The sequence below is a fragment of the Pelecanus crispus genome, chromosome 2, assembly GCF_030463565.1.
Source record: "Pelecanus crispus isolate bPelCri1 chromosome 2, bPelCri1.pri, whole genome shotgun sequence".
In the NCBI taxonomy this organism is placed as follows: domain Eukaryota; kingdom Metazoa; phylum Chordata; class Aves; order Pelecaniformes; family Pelecanidae; genus Pelecanus; species Pelecanus crispus.
Window position 1 is genome coordinate 41,896,338 of NC_134644.1, and position 17,326 is coordinate 41,913,663.

At 41.2% G+C, this 17,326-nt stretch overlaps 1 protein-coding gene across 1 annotated transcript in view; it reads left to right on the forward strand.

The window, feature by feature from the left end:
- Positions 1–17,326, forward strand: part of KCNH8 (potassium voltage-gated channel subfamily H member 8) — a 205,490-nt gene that overhangs the window by 53,286 nt on the left and 134,878 nt on the right. The gene's annotated exons all lie outside the window — the stretch shown is intronic.

The window sequence follows — 17,326 nt, forward strand, 5'->3', positions numbered from 1 at the left end:
GAACTGTCTGGGTATCGGTCGGCGGGTGGTGAGCAATTGCATTGTGCATCACTTGCTTCGTGTATCATTATTATTATTATCATTATTATACTGTTACTATTAGCATTACTATTTGACTTTATTTCAATTATTAAACTGTTCTTATCTCAGCCCAGGAGTGTTTCTCACTCTTACTCCTCCAATTCTCTCCCCCATCCCATCGGGGTAGGGGGAGTGAGCGAGCGGCTGCGTGGTGCTTAGTTGCTGGCTGGGGCTAAACCACGACAGTCCTTTTTGGCGCCCAACGTGGGGCTTGAGATAACAACAGATTAATCAGAGTGTATTAAGGAGTCTGTTAACAGTTGCCGGTCACGATATTAGTTCTTCTGATCTGCACCATGTTCTTTTTTTTGCAGCACGCGTTAAAGCTTGCTGTCAGTTTGTGTAGTGTGCTATGCTCTGCAGTGATTCATGATCTTTTGCTTGGGAGGCTCCTTATCAAAACCCTGACCTTGAGCATTCTTTGGTATTTGGGTTTCATACAGAAGTCACTACTGTACTTCGGGTACTACCTCATAGAGAGAGTTAGCAATTATACTTCTTACTCTGAGAGGCTTGTTGTGGAGGAAATACAGAATGGCACCTTTGCTGCTTTCTTCTATGATGTTTCCTCCTTCATTACAACAACTTTCCTGTATCTTGAACACCCCTGGGCAGTTAAGATACTTCTATTGATAATTCTTGGGAATGTTGTTTCCATTTTGATAAAGGTCAGTAAGCAGTTTAAAAATACCATCCAGAGATCTACCCCAAGGCTGGATAGTTATGAGTGGCAGGGTGTGTGGGATCGTATGCGCAAGTACCTAGGGCAGTGGGGACCTCCAGTGTTTTGGAACTTCACCCCTGAACAAGTGCAGAATCCTGAAGAATTAGTAAAGTATTTGGAAGAAGTATGTTGTCACCCTGGTAGCTCCAGAGAGACACAAATCATTGCAACATGCTGGGGACTGGCCCATGCCTATCGAGCCGTGGTCAACGCTAATCAGTACCCTCAAAAGAAAGAGAAGGTCTCTGGATCTGATGACAAAACAACAAGCACTGTGGCTACTCAAACCCCCACTACAGGCCCTGCGGCTACTCCAACCCCCACTACAGGCCTTGCAGCTACTCAAACCCCTGCCCCAGGCACTGTGGCTACTCCAGCCACAGCCATGAGCACTGCGGCTACTCAAACCCCAGTGACAGACACTGTGGCTAAACCAGAGAACCAACCTGCGCCGGTATCAGTTGCCCCTATACAGAAGAAAAAATACACGAGGAAATCAGTTCGTTTAGTAAGGGATGAAGATGAACCAGGGCCATCACGAGAACCAGAGGAGGAAGAACCCATAAATGAGATGGTGACCACCCGATCCCTATCCCTGAGTGAGCTGCGAGATATGCGAAAAGATTTTGGTCGTCATCCAGGCGAGCACATCATCACCTGGCTGCTCCGATGCTGGGATAACGGGGCCAGTAGCCTGGATTTAGAGGGTAGGGAAGCCAAGCAGCTGGGATCCCTTTCCAGGGAAGGGGGCATTGACAAAGCAATTGGAAAAGGGGCAAAACCGCTCAGCCTCTGGAGGTGACTTCTGTCAAGCGTGAAGGAAAGGTATCCCTTCAAGGAGGATGTTTTATACCGCCCAAGCAAATGGACCACCGTAGAGAAAGGTATCCAGTACCTGAGGGAATTAGGCGTGCTGGAGGTGATTTACAGTGACCTGAATGATGAGCGGTTAACCAAAGACCCAGATGAAGTCAGGTGCACACAATCCATGTGGCGGAAGGTGGTACGGAGCGCACCAGCATCGTATTCCAACTCGTTGGCAATACTAGCCTGGAAAGACGACGAGGCACCAACGGTGGATGAAGTGGCTAGACAACTCCGGGACTACGAAGAAAAGCTCTCTTCCTCCCTACGGGCCTGTGTCTCGGCTGTGGAAAAACTGTCTGAAAAAATATGCCAAGAGTTCCAACAACTCAGAGAGGATCTGTCCTACTCCCCACCTGCACGGACCAGTGTCTCAGCCATTAGGAGTCAACGTCCCTATGCTCAAGAGAGAGGATATAGAGGATACACACCACGGGGCACCCTGTGGTTTTACCTGCGTGATTATGGAGAGGACATGAGAAAGTGGGATGGAAAACCCACCTCAACCTTAGAGGCACGGGTGCGTGAATTGCAAGGAAAAACTATTAGAAAAGGCGGTTCTCCCAGGAAAATTGCAGCTCCAGTTTCCAGTGAGCAGTTCCCGAGACAGAGTAAGAGGGCTAATTTTACTTCCGACCTTGATCAGGGAACTTTTGATTCACATTTACAGGAAGTGAACAACGAATACTGTGACCAGTGTTAGAGGGGCCCTGCCTCCAGCCAGGTGGAGGAAAGGGACAACCGGGTTTACTGGACTGTGTGGATTCGATGGCCTGGAACGTCAGACCCACAGGAGTATAAGGCTCTAGTGGACACTGGTGCACAGTGCACGCTAATGCCATCAAACTATAGAGGGGCAGAACCCATTTGTATTTCTGGAGTGACAGGGGGATCCCAACAGCTCACTGTACTGGAAGCTGAAGTGAGCCTAACTGGGAATGAGTGGCAAAAGCACCCCATTGTGACTGGCCCAGATGCTCCGTGCATCCTTGGCATAGACTACCTCAGGAGAGGGTATTTCAAGGACCCAAAAGGGTACCGGTGGGCTTTTGGTATAGCTGCTTTGGAGACAGAGGAAATTAAACAGTTGTCCACCTTGCCCGGTCTCTCAGAGGACCCTTCGATTGTAGGGTTGCTGAAGGTTGAGGAACAACAGGTGCCGATTGCTACCACAACTGTGCACAGGCGGCAATATCGCACCAACCGAGACTCCCTGATTCCCATCCATAAACTGATTCGTCGACTGGAGAGCCAGGGAGTGATCAGCAAGACTCGCTCACCCTTTAACAGTCCCATATGGCCAGTGCGAAAGTCTAATGGGGAGTGGAGACTAACAGTGGACTATCGTGGCCTGAACGAAGTTACACCGCCGCTGAGTGCTGCCGTGCCAGACATGCTAGAACTTCAATATGAACTGGAGTCAAAGGCAGCTAAGTGGTATGCCACAATTGATATTGCTAATGCATTTTTCTCCATCCCTTTGGCAGCAGAGTGCAGACCCCAGTTTGCTTTTACCTGGAGGGGTGTTCAGTACACCTGGAACCGACTGCCCCAGGGGTGGAAGCACAGCCCCACCATTTGCCATGGACTGATCCAGACAGCACTGGAACAGGGTGAAGCTCCAGAACATCTGCAGTACATTGATGACATCATTGTGTGGGGCAATACAGCAGAAGAAGTTTTTGAGAAGGGAAAGAAAATAGTCCAAATCCTTCTGAAGGCTGGTTTTGCCATAAAACAGAGTAAGGTCAAGGGGCCTGCACAGGAGATCCAGTTTTTAGGAATAAAATGGCAAGATGGACGTCGTCAGATCCCAATGGATGTGATCAACAAAATAACAGCTATGTCCCCACCAACTAGCAAAAAGGAAACACAAGCTTTCTTAGGCGTTGTGGGGTTTTGGAGAATGCATATTCCAAATTACAGCCAGATCGTAAGCCCTCTCTATCAAGTGACCCGGAAGAAGAACGAATTCAAATGGGGCCCTGAGCAACAACAAGCCTTTGAACAAATTAAACGTGAGATAGTTCATGCAGTAGCCCTTGGGCCAGTCCGGGCAGGGCAGGATATTAAAAATGTGCTCTACACTGCAGCCGGGGAGAATGGCCCTACCTGGAGCCTCTGGCAGAAAGCACCAGGGGAGACTCGAGGTCGACCCCTAGGGTTTTGGAGTCAGGGATACAGAGGATCCGAAGCCCGCTACACTCCAACTGAGAAAGAGATACTGGCAGCATATGAAGGGGTTCGAGCTGCTTCAGAAGTGGTTGGTACTGAAGCACAGCTCCTGCTGGCACCCCGACTGCCGGTGTTGGGCTGGATGTTCAAAGGGAGGGTCCCCTCTACACATCATGCAACTGATGCTACATGGAGTAAGTGGGTTGCATTGATCACACAACGGGCTCGAATAGGAAACCCCAGTCGCCCAGGAATCTTGGAAGTGATCATGGACTGGCCAGAAGGAAAAAACATTAGAATATCACCAGAGGAGGAGGTGACATGTGCTGAAGAGGCCCCACTGTATAATAAATTGCCAGAAAATGAAAAGCAATATGCCCTGTTCACTGATGGGTCCTGTCGTCTCGTGGGAAAGCATCGGAGGTGGAAAGCTGCTGTATGGAGTCCTATACGACAAGTCGCAGAAACTGCTGAAGGAGAAGGGGAGTCGAGTCAGTTTGCAGAGGTGAAAGCCATCCAGCTGGCTTTAGATATTGCTGAAAGAGAAAAGTGGCCAGTCCTTTATCTCTATACTGACTCATGGATGGTGGCAAATGCCCTGTGGGGGTGGCTGCAGCAATGGAAGCAGAGCAACTGGCAGCGCAGAGGCAAACCAATCTGGGCTGCCGCATTGTGGCAAGATATTGCTGCCCGGGTAGAGAACCTGGTTGTAAAAGTTCGTCATGTAGATGCTCATGTACCTAAGAGTCGGGCCACTGAAGAACATCAAAACAACCAGCAAGTAGATCAGGCTGCTAAGATTGAAGTGGCTCAGGTGGATTTGGACTGGCAACATAAGGGTGAATTATTTATAGCTCGGTGGGCCCATGATGCCTCAGGCCATCAAGGAAGGGATGCAACGTATAAATGGGCTCGTGATCGAGGGGTGGACTTAACTATGGACAGTATTGCACAGGTTATTCATGAGTGTGAAACATGCGCTGCAATCAAGCAAGCCAAGCAGTTCAAGCCCCTTGGGTATAGTGAACGATGGCTGAAATATAAATATGGGGAGGCCTGGCAGATTGATTACATCACGCTCCCACAGACCCGCCAGGGCAAGCGCTATGTGCTCACCATGGTGGAAGCAACCACTGGATGGCTGGAAACATATCCCGTGCCCCATGCCACCGCCCGGAACACCATCCTGGGCCTTGAAAAGCAAGTCCTGTGGCGACATGGCACCCCAGAAAGAATTGAGTCAGACAACGGGACTCATTTCCGAAACAACCTCATAGACACCTGGGCCAAAGAGCACGGCATTGAGTGGGTGTATCACATCCCTTACCATGCACCAGCCTCCGGGAAAATTGAGCGATACAATGGATTGTTAAAGACTACCCTGAGAGCAATGGGTGGTGGGACGTTTAAACATTGGGATACGCATTTAGCAAAAGCCACCTGGTTAGTCAACACCAGGGGATCTGCCAATCGAGCTGGCCCTGCCCAATCAAAATTTTTACGTACTGTAGAAGGAGATAAAGTTCCTGTAGTGCACATGAAAAATATGCTGGGGAAGACAGTCTGGGTTACTTCCCCCTCTGGCAAAGGCAAACCCATTCGTGGGATTGCTTTTGCTCAAGGACCTGGGTGCACTTGGTGGGTGATGCGAAAGGATGGGGAAGCCCAATGTGTACCTCAAGGGAATTTGATTTTGGGTGAAAATAGCCAATGAACTGAATTGTATAATATTAATTGCTTTATAATACTGTATGTTATCTCTTAACTATATGTTATCTCTTAACTGCATGTTAATATAATAATATAGTAGGTTAATATTAAGTATATAATACTATATATTATGATTGCTATATGCCGCATCAATGGTATTGCAGTAAGAATTGCCCAGCCTAAGGAAAATGAACTTTGATGAAACCATGTTGGAATGAGAACTGACTTCAGCATGCAACAGTCCAACACTGCACACCACCTGTCCTGCTCTGAAAGACTGTGATGACAGATGGAACCCAAAGTCATGGGCTAAATGAACTCAATGGACATTTTAGGGGGATGGGCCATAGACGAAGGGAATGATATCTGTGTGTATATCAAGATAGGGAAAGGGGTGGTGATTAATTGGAACACATTGGAAAGGGGAGGGCCTGTGCATGACGTAGATGGTATAGAATAAGGGGTGGATACTGTCCTGGTTTCGGCTGGGATAGAGTTAATTTTCTTCCTAACAGCAGGCATAGTGCTGTGTTTTGGATTTAGTAGGAGAAGAATGTTGATAACAGGCTGATGTTTGTAGTTGTTGCTGAGTACTGCTTATGCTAGTCAAGGACTTTTTCAGCTTCCCATGCTCTGCCAGGCGCACAAGAAACTGGGAGGGGGCACAGCCAGAAGAGTTGATCCAAAGTGACCAAAGGGCTATTCCATACCATATGACGTCATGCTCAGTATATAAACTGGGGGGGGTTGGCCGGGGAGCAGCGATCGCTGCTCGGGAACTGTCTGGGTATCGGTCGGCGGGTGGTGAGCAATTGCATTGTGCATCACTTGCTTCGTGTATCATTATTATTATTATCATTATTATACTGTTACTATTAGCATTACTATTTGACTTTATTTCAATTATTAAACTGTTCTTATCTCAGCCCAGGAGTGTTTCTCACTCTTACTCCTCCAATTCTCTCCCCCATCCCATCGGGGTAGGGGGAGTGAGCGAGCGGCTGCGTGGTGCTTAGTTGCTGGCTGGGGCTAAACCACGACAAGGACTTTAACCCAAGTTAAAAAAAAAGAGAACACTTCTTTACTGCGTTAGTTGATGAGGTCAGCTGGGTGTCACAAAAGCGTGAGGGACAGGGAAAGCCTGCTTAGGCAAGAGCACAGGATGAGAGTTAGGAATGAATAGGAAATTTGTGTTGAACAAAAGATGTTGAGACAGGCTTACATACTCAGAGGTTTTGTAGTGGAGCCCACAGCTGATGGCATACATTGACTTTGAAAAGCTGATTTAGGAGGAAGGTAAAACAACAAAGGAGAGAGAGAGTGCAAAGGGAAAAGGAAAACTCTCCCCCAGTGGCCAGCTGGGAGAAGCAGTGACGGGATCCCTAGAAGAGCTCTGGGCATTTCTCCAGTGTAGCAGGTGGCAGTGAGGAAAACCATTTTTTGCCTTGTTTTCCCCTAGTACTATACACTTTTACCAAGACCACCTCTACCACCACCACCCCCTGCAGTGGTTGTTCACATTAAAGGATGGCATTAGTGCTGACTGGGATACGTGTATTAGCTGGCAGTGATATGTATTTATTGCTTGTTAAGCTTGTGTGTGACCCGTATCCTATTATGGGTTAATATTTATGGAATACTTAAATTACTATTGTCTTCATGGTTGTGCACAGTGTTTTGGTGCTCTGTAATAAACTAAAATCTACAGTGAGATAAGGAGACAAGGGGAATGAAGGGGTCATTCTTAGACCAGTGATAGGTGCTTCCTGTGAGAGCCCACCACTATTCAGGCTTGCAGGTGCAAGGTTGTGAGAACAACAATATAAGAACAAGAGTATGAGAAGAATAAAAAATAAAAGAAAAATAATACTACAGAGGCTCTGAAAACACTGCCTCAACAGTGCAGGTAAAGGTTATGGGGCTGCAAGTAGCAGTTCCATAGCATACTAGGAGTAAGGCACTATGGTACCTAAGGCACCGCACAACATTTGTTACTATTTGTCATGTAAATCCACTATACTATATGTTTTCTCTGCTTGTGTGAAAGTATTTAACAGGCCAAGTTTCACACTTTTTGTTTGTTAGTTTTAACCAGCAATTGTAGATTTTGTGAAGTTTTCACCCAAGTCTTTCAGTTATCATTATTGCTATTGTAACTTAAGAAAGTTAATTTATGCTGTTATGCACAATATGTATAATGACCCTTTTTACTCATATTTACACATATGGGGAGGTCTGAAATTGAGTGATTTTCCTACACCACAGTATAATCCATGAGGTCAGATTCCTACTTCATGCAGCTTATTGTGTTAGGATAAACACTGTCCTATTGTTCTGATGTGAGTCTCTTTCTGATGTAAGTTTTGCTTTATTCAGGCAGCATTTTGGGGGTAAGGGGATGGGGAGGGAAATTGGTTTTGTTCCACAGCAGAATGAAAATAACATTTGTTGTAGAAATGCCAAAGGTTCTTCTGTGCTCCTTAGCTTTTTTATTTCCTTTAAAAATGAACATGAGATAAAACAAAACAAGCACCTATAAAAAGGCCTAAGTTTTGAGTAACTAACTATCTTCAGTCCCTTCATGATTTTGGCATGTTTCTTCTCTTATCTGCACTGTTTAAGTTCTTTGAGGTTCAATTCAGGGATTTTCATGATATCAATCTTTTCCTATGCCTGGTTTTCTTTCACTGAGATAATACTTAGTTCAAATTATTTTTTTCTTCTTCTAAGGTAATCAAAACCCTGACAATTTTACTGTGTATTTATATCTGTACTCCTTACTGCAAGGAAGTTCCAGATGCTTTGAATTTCCCGGACCTTATCCACTTCTTCAGCCAAAATCTGGATTTTTCTCCAGAAGACCATCTTATGGCGAGTTCACCTCAACTCTTTCAGGTTCCCCAAGAAGCTTCTTCCTTGATTATTTGGATATCGTACATAAATGAATAGATCTACGATCGGGTGCTCCTGCTTTAAGCTATACCAATCATTCAGGAGGTCCACAGTAGCTTCATTATAAGAAAACATAGAATCATAGAATCATAGAATGCTTTGGGTTGGAAGGGACCTTTAGAGGTCATCTAGCCCAACCCCCCTGCAGTGAGCAGGGACAGCTTTAACCAGATCAGGTTGCTCAGAGCCCCATCCAACCTGACCTTGAATGTTGCCAGGGATGGGGCCTCTACCACCTCTCTGGGCAACCTGTTCCAGTGCTTGACCACCCTCATTGTAAAAAATTTCTTCGTTATACCCAGTCTAAATCTATTCTAAATCTAAATCTATTCTTCTTATTTTAAATCCATTACTCCTTGTCCTGTCACAACAGGCCTGGCAAAAAAGATTGTCCCCATCTTTCCTATAGGCCCCCTTTAAGTACTGGAAGGCCGCAATAAGGTCTCCTCGCAGCCTTCTCTTCTCCAGGCTGAACAACCCCAACTCTCTCAGCCTGTCCTCGTAGGAGAGGTGCTCCAGCCCTCTCTATATATAATAGCTTATGTCTGCTTCAGGCATCTACTTTACATTTCCAATGAGGTTATTCTGCTTGTTTATTAAACAAAAACACCGGCCCTTCCACAGTTTTCAACATTTTTCCTCTGGATTTCTCAAAAGTTCATTCTCAGCTGTCAAACCCACTACAAGATAGTTAATTTTCTTTTGAATACGATGTTAATTACATTCTTACCTGTAACCTCCCTCTCATCCTCTTCCACCCCAAAAATATGGGTTTTTTTTAATGGATGTTGTTCAAGAATACCATGTCAGTGAGCCTTACACTGTGATTCTTAGAATTATTTTGATTCAGAAAGGGTGAGTTTGGGATACACAGTGTAATTCTTTGTTATGGTAAACAGTGCAGTATAGAACTCTACCTTTTCTGGAAATGACATTTCCTGGACACTGTTCATCATTTTCTGAACCATTTTTTACTTAATTTCTGTCAATTTGTCAGAAGAACGTTCTTTGAACACACTTTCTTTTCCACAGCATCATTTTAGATTAGTGCTGCTTCTCTGAGAAAACTGTATGCAGAAATTCTTGCAGTTTACACAGAACTCATTTCACTGGAATAGGCACATGGGAGTCTGCTTCCTCTCCCCATTAAAATTAACTCAAGCTTACCCTTTAATTTCAGGGACTGAGAGAGGAGCAAATAAACTGCAAAGGCTCAAAATGGTTACTTTTAGCCATAGAGTCCTGGCACCTTAATACTGAAGTATAATTATAGAGAGAAATCAATATAGTAGAAGTCACCAGAAGCTGGCATGGAATTGTCATGGGGGTCGTAGAGGATTGTCAAAGTGACAGTGAACAGCCCAGAAACAATGCCTATGAGCTAGCATACATGAAAAGCAGCTTTGAGCTGCTTTGAGCAACAACTTCAGGGTAGTACAGCACTTGTATGAAATGATAAATGTTTCTTATTCAGATAATATAATAGTAAAATGTGATATTTGAACAGCCAGTGGTTTTGACATAAGAAAGGTATAGATATTGGTTTTTGAGTATCTCTCATGTGGAAATGAAGATTGTATGCAGAAGCTGTGTGCTGTTACTATGTGCAGGACCAGATGCATCTGTGATAGTGATGGGTGAAAAACTGAGGATACTGCATCACCCTCTGTGCAGTGCAAGTGCTGCACTAGGCAGATGGTGCTGAGGAAGGATGACTACTGTCCCTTTTGCCTTCACATTAAACCCAGACCTTGGTCTGGATCTGTTTTGAGGGTGGATCATTTTGTTCAGGTGAGGAACAGTCACATGAAATGCCCCACTGTCACCAGGGGAGAATTAGTGTTAATGACTCCTGCCTCACTGGACTCTCTAGCATCCAGAGGGCACAGCCTGGTCTCAGTTTCTTCCATGGCCACTTCCAGGGCTGCAAGTGTAATCTGTTCTCCTTCATTCTTTTTGCAAATAGTGGCTGAAAGTTCCCTGTGCTCAGCATGTGGACAGTAAATAGCTTCAACTGGCCTTGCACGGTAGAAGTAAGGGGAAGGACCATGAAGCTCTTCCACCCTCTTTGTGCTGAGATCCCTTTATATTTCTTTGTTGAAAATATTTTCTTTACGTACTTACTGATAACTTTCTTTGGATATAGAATCTGCTGTACTACAGTGTTTTTTTCCATGGTCACTTCCAAAGAGGAAACAAATTTCCACAGAACCTACTCATTTCAAGTGATAAGATTAAACTTTCTCAATAGTAGGTAACTAGTTCTTCAAACCCATGACATTACTTTATAAAGAAATCCAGTTCCTTATTTCCAGTATAGTTGGCATCAGGATATTTTCCAAGCCCCTGAGCTACCACTCCATAATCAACATAGTCTCATAAGAAGAAAGAAACATTAGATTCCAGAGGCAGGAACATAATCTTTTAAAGGCATTTCACACTGGGTTCAAAATGTCTAGCTTAAATTCTTCCCCTCAGGTGTGCAGGAATAAGAGCTCATTAATGTATTTCCTGTATTCTTCCATTAGTTCTGTTAGCAGCATCTATAACATCTGGCTCAGATATATTGCAACATCAGTAGCAGTACATACCATAGAGGACAAATATCCAAATGGCTGTCTGCTGCAGTAGTATTATAAACAGGTTCATCAGTCATGATATTTAGTAAAGGCATGTGTAGGACACTAAAACCACAAAGCATTATGCAATGGTGAAAGTCTGGTATGTCTGTAAACTGAAAGAAGTCATGATCCCAGGCTCTTAAATCATTAGGCCATATGATTTGAGTGTACGAGAACTTAGCATGTCAGTTTGACTTACAGCAATTATATTTCTACCATTCCAGGTGAATTTTAAATCAACGGAACAGTCTGAAAAGAACAGCAAATTAAATATAGCTGGGTTACACAAACAGCCCTTCTGCCTGGTGGATGAACTTTAAATTTCCATGTATTTTACTGGAGAAATTGCAAAACATGCTTCCTTTGGAAGCAGGGATCTGTGCACTCTGCTCTCCGGTGGGCACCTGCAGAAAACACCAAGCAACAGCTGAACTCCCTTGTCAGGGCTAGAGGGTTCAGCTCTGCCAGGTAAACAAGCATCTCCAGTTCCCATTGAGAAACTTCTGGATGACACCATGCATTGTTACAACATGCTGGTGACTCATGAGGTGCAGTGTCTCTTCACTGCTAATGTCTTTGTCTTTTTCATTGGCAAGTACTGTTTCACTTGCAGCATTTCAATGCATATAAAACTACACACCAGCATGCCAATATTTGACAACTGCAATATAGCTTTTTTAGTTATGTCAGCACTGTGTGCTGGCAATCACTGCACAATCAATAACACAAATAAAGGTGGTCAAATACAATGCAATTTTTTTTACTGAAAAACAAAGTTTTGTCAAACTCAACACAGCTTAAGGGTGGGAAAAGAAATATTTCATTGCAACTTTGATTTAACTTCATCTGTTGGATTTAAATTGTTGTTCCACATAATATATGTGTAATGTGAATTTGTAATTCCAGGTAAATATCAAGAAAAAAGTAAAAAGACATATCTTAGAGCAGTTAATATTTCCTTCTGAGAAAAAGATGCAGATGCTTCTGCTAGTGGAGTTGAATTTTGAAGAACTTAAAGCCATCTCTGCTAAAAGTTCCTCTCTTTTACTACAGTTCACCCATTACAATTGCACTGATTGTTTATTTGAAAGGTGCTCTGTGATGATAAATGAGCAGTAACAGCATAGATATAATTTGAACAAAGTCTTTTTCAGTCCTTATACTTTGGAGTTCAGGTGGATGCAAATGAGATTGGGATTAGAAAAAGAATAGAAACATATCCAGAGGTTTCTAATGGAGAAGCAATTTTTTTTTCTTTTTTTTTTTTTTCCCCCCTCTCTCTAGGATCCAAGGAGCCCATTTCACCATGACAGTTATTTTTGGTTTTGTTTTTTATTTTATCTCCCTCTGATACTGTCTGGCTTTTTGGTCTGCTTCGTTCTAGGAATAGGTACTTTGGTCATGAAGAAAGCTGCAGTCATTATTCTAGTATTGACCCGATACACTAATGGTATCGAAGGCTGGGTTTGAGATCATTAAACACTGAGTCTCTTAAATGGCTTGTGATCTGTGTTTACCAATAAGACTAGAAGATGATTTAGCATCCAGATGCCCAAGTTTTGCTTGGATATCTCTATATTGAACTGCATTACAGATTAACTGTTTTTGTAGCTATAAATATTGTATACAGTAAAGCATTTTCACTGTCAGACTGGATTTTATTGTAAATGCAAAGTGAAAGGTTGATTTCTTAGCTGCTGAATTCAGAACTTTTCTACATAATGGGAATTAATTTTGGTAATGCATGTTCAGTGAGAACTATGGTGGTTCACCCTTGAGCTGAGTCCATAGGGCTAGGTACTTCAAGTATCATTTTGTATTCTGAATTTGTAACTGTTACCCAATTTTATGAATATATTTCCTTGTAACGGCAGCCTTTATTTGAGATGACTTGGCCAATTAAATCAATTATACAGCTTACAGTGATGGGTCCTTTGTTCATCAGTCCATACTTGTAGTTTATTATGCAACAGTTCTACCTTTTACTGTACTACTGTAAATTCCCTGGAATATACAATATTTTTTAGGGAAGAGTAGGAAGAGGTACCAGTATAATCAACTGTCTTTCTGACTCAGTGAGATCTGGATAAATCTTAATCTCACATTAGTGACCAAGTTAACTGTACTGAGATTTTCAAGAGGAATTTTAATATTTGGAAGTGTATGCATTATAAAATAATTTTGGTCTCAATCAGATTCAAAGGATAGTAGTTGGTAAATGAGTTTAAACTCTAATTAAATGCACTTGGTCTAAATATGCTGACATAAAGCTAAATGTTTTCATATGCTATATTTAATCATTCAGGTAATCTCAACTGTTAATATGGTCATGTTCTCTGTAATAGTAATTTGCGTGAACCTGCAATGAGACTTCTTTTGTTAAGTTGCCCATATAGGAACTGTGGAATCAAACCTAAATGTTGTAAATCCTTTCATCCAGAAGAATTATGCACTGTTCTCCATTCGATAGAGTAACTGTGTGAGTCACTTGCTTAATTAATGCAGCTTCTTTGATTGCTAGGGATTTTTTTTTTCCTTTTGTAGTGTTTTTTCTTCCTTTTTAATTCATAAATAATTTAATATTTAAAATTAGAATGGTGGTTGGCTGCGCTCAGTTGCACAAGAAGTCAGATAGATGTTCTCTTCACTGGTGGAGATGAAGACTTGCAGAAACCATCTGGACTTTGATTGAAAAGAACTGTTACAAGAACTGGGGAAGCACAACGATGAGATTTATAGCAGGCATAGCTACAGTATTAAAGCAAAACCCCTTTTGTAATTTTTTGCTGAATAAGATGACAGTAAGATTTATCAAGGGAGTGCTGAGTTTAATCGTAACATTGTCTCATTACAAACAGTCAGATAAATTGTGTGCATTAATTATGAAGCAGAGAATTGCATAATAGCCTTTGCCTTTAATTATCTCAATTCTAAAACTCTGTCATGGGACGTTTAACAAACCTGTCTCTCTGTGTCAGATGGCATATGATACAAATTTTTTCTGTTTCTCAGGTTATAATTTTTGAGTATCAGGTCACTGAAACAGGGCAATGTTGTGTAAGCCTATGATTGAAGGTATAGTTAGCATGGTTCTGGTTCAGCTTGTTTACTTGTCTCCAAGTTTATGCTATGTGTCTAGCAGAGGTTTCTGGAAACCATGCAAGTCTTCTGTTGATTGGTGTCTTATCCACTCCAATATGTCCTGTTTCCAAAGCAAACACAAGCTCCTAATATTCTTCCTTTGAACTTTCATGTGAAAAAGTCAGTTGATCTTCATAGAAAATGAGCATAAAGGGAAAGAAGCATAGCTAAAACAAATCTGCTTTTAAATTGTGCTGAATAGTTGTGGAATACCTCTGTCATATTCATCCATGTCTTCTGACTTGCTGTTAAAGGAAAACATAGTGAATGTTGTTGGACTTCTTTGTGCCTAGGCTTCTTGTCTCATCTTTTAACAGAAGCACTTTTAAATAATCCTTTACACATCACACGCAGGCTTGAACATACAACTGAGTATTTTTATTCAAAGCTAATATACAAATACACAATCTGAATATTTTTGTTTATTTTGCACAGACTAGGCACATTTAACAATTTCTGAGCTGAAGAGAGCTACTTATGGTTTTGTCAAAATCTATTCTTTCAGGTCATATGCAGATTGGCAGCAGTTTTACTCCATTGTTGCACATGCCCTGTACTCCTAAACAGTCCAAAAAGCTCAAGGTTGCATCATTCTCAATAGATCTTCAATTTTGCTTGGATGTATTTTCTTGTCTTAAAAAAAAAAAAAAAAACAAAAAACACAAACAAAAAAAACCTACCAGTAATCTAGTACTGTCTCCTGATCATCCAAGTCCAACCAATCTGAATAAAATAACTTAATATTCATGCTGATGTGCTGAAAGAACAATATGGAATTCAATGTCTTCTTTATTATTATGGAAGTGTTGCAGTCTACATATAAACATACACCAAAACATACAGACCAATAGGTTCGTATCACTCATTGCAACTTTCCTATTGTAAGTTCAAAGATAAGCAAAAATGCTGTCTTCCAGTCCATAGATTTCTAATAAATTATTCTAAATAAAATGTCATTCTTCCTCCTCGGGATTTTAAGATCTAGCTAGCTATCACTGAAGATCGTAGAATTAAATGCTGGGTTTGTTATTTGTGTCACACTGAAGCCTGAATGATATAAAATTCTCCTTCAGTTCTTGGTTTTTTGGAATATTCTATGGTGCTTTATGTGCACTAGGAATAGCATGTGATATTAAAGGTGCCAAGCTATGAAAATAAATTACAAAAGTAAATAAACTTAGAACCAGAATATTTTAAGATGTGTTTCAAGACAAACTTTGCATTGTGTAATAGGTAAATGTTAGTTATAAGTTAATAAATATTACTGAAGAACTTGATGAAGCAGAGATGATTATTAGACAAAACTCTGTTGCCTGAACCTTAAATATTACAAGGAATTTTTTCAATAAATTATTTAAATATTTCCCTTAGTCTACTAGTTTTGGATTGCAAGTGCATCTTTCATAATTTGATTTGAACTTCAAGCTCAAGAAAAACAGAAAATATAATTCTGACTGTATTTTTCTGAAGCTGATGCTTTACTGGTGTACTCAAAAAGTCCAGCAAAATTAGGCTTACAAGCCTTATCAGATGTTAACAGAAAGATTGCCTCTTATTCTGGCTGGCACTGGATTGGGCTTTTACAAGTAAATTGTTTTCTGCTATGAAAGTTAAAGTAACTGAAAGTATTCTGGGTTTATTTTGATGTAAATGACAGCAGAGTTTGGCCATCTTAAATTTTTCATAGAATCACGATATGCTTGGTAAGCTCCAGTGTATTCCTGTTCGTAATGATATTCAAACATTCCTGCACTCTGAGAGCATCCTCCCTACCCTTTCTGTCCTTTTAGTGTTCCATATTCTGCTTCATGCAATTCACAACAATTAGAATTAAAAAAAAAAAAAAAAGTTTTTGCATCACATAGTTATAAACCCAGGAGTAAATTAATTTGATAGCTACAGATGCATTTGGGATGTGTGATCTGCAGGTCTTACACTGTAATGCTGTCATTAAACTGCAGCGCAAGCATATGATTTTAATTCTTCTGGCAGTATGGGGATTTAGTTTTGTGTTGATGGGGGGAGCAGCATGTCAGTGCATGAATGGTAATGATACTTATTCCCTAGTTAGGCAAACAAAAATGACAGGCTAAGTCAAGCACAGCACTGAACCAGAATACATTTTTAAATCACATGATTTGGTAAATGAGAAAAGTCTGTTTTAATATAACAATCATTTATTTATTGAATGACTTTAATTAGATTTAAACAAAAGGTGAGTAACAGAAGCAAAGTCTTAAGAGCAAATCAATCTTTTACTAAACCTCAGTATTGTCTTTAAAATACTGAAATCTTAGCAGTATCAGCCACAGTATTTTATCCCTTGGGTAAATAAAGAGTAATGTAGTTGAAGTTGTTAGAATTTCATGGATGTAGAACTCGTGACAGTTAAGGCTGAAACAGACCTATTTTTCCTCTATTTTAGTTTATGAATTCTGTCCCTCCCTTCCCCATTCATGAATAATATATCGCTATATGGGGATTAGGCATATCAACCTGAGTTTTCCATTAAAATAGCTCATTTTTCTCTTTAAATTTATGAATATTTATCAAGGGATTCTGGGTTAGTTAATAGTATTTTCCCTTAATACATACACATGAATCCACATACGCATAATTCTGAAAAATTAGAGGTATCTATCTTGGGACTAGGCTGCTTCTAAGCTCACGCCAGCAAGCTGTAAGGTAAACATTCCTTAATAAGCAATAGGCAAAAAATAGTCTTTCCTCCCTCAATGTGAAATGTAGACAAATTCCTCCCATAAAACTTTTTTTTTTTTTCCCCCCACTTCAAGATAAGGGAACACAGGCAAAAAAACTGTATGAGAACTTCATACATTAGTTGGAAAGGGTGTCCATGTTAATTTAAAAAGACCGTAAAGTGCCAGAGCTGTTGATGTAAGCTGAAGATGAGAGTCTAAGGCACAAAGCTTCCAAAGACACTTTAGCAAGGGATAGAAATGAACTATTAGGCTGCAAGATTTGCCACAGATTTGAACTCAAATTAAAACACATTCATGTCCATGTCAATATAGTATTCTTGCATTTATCATACATG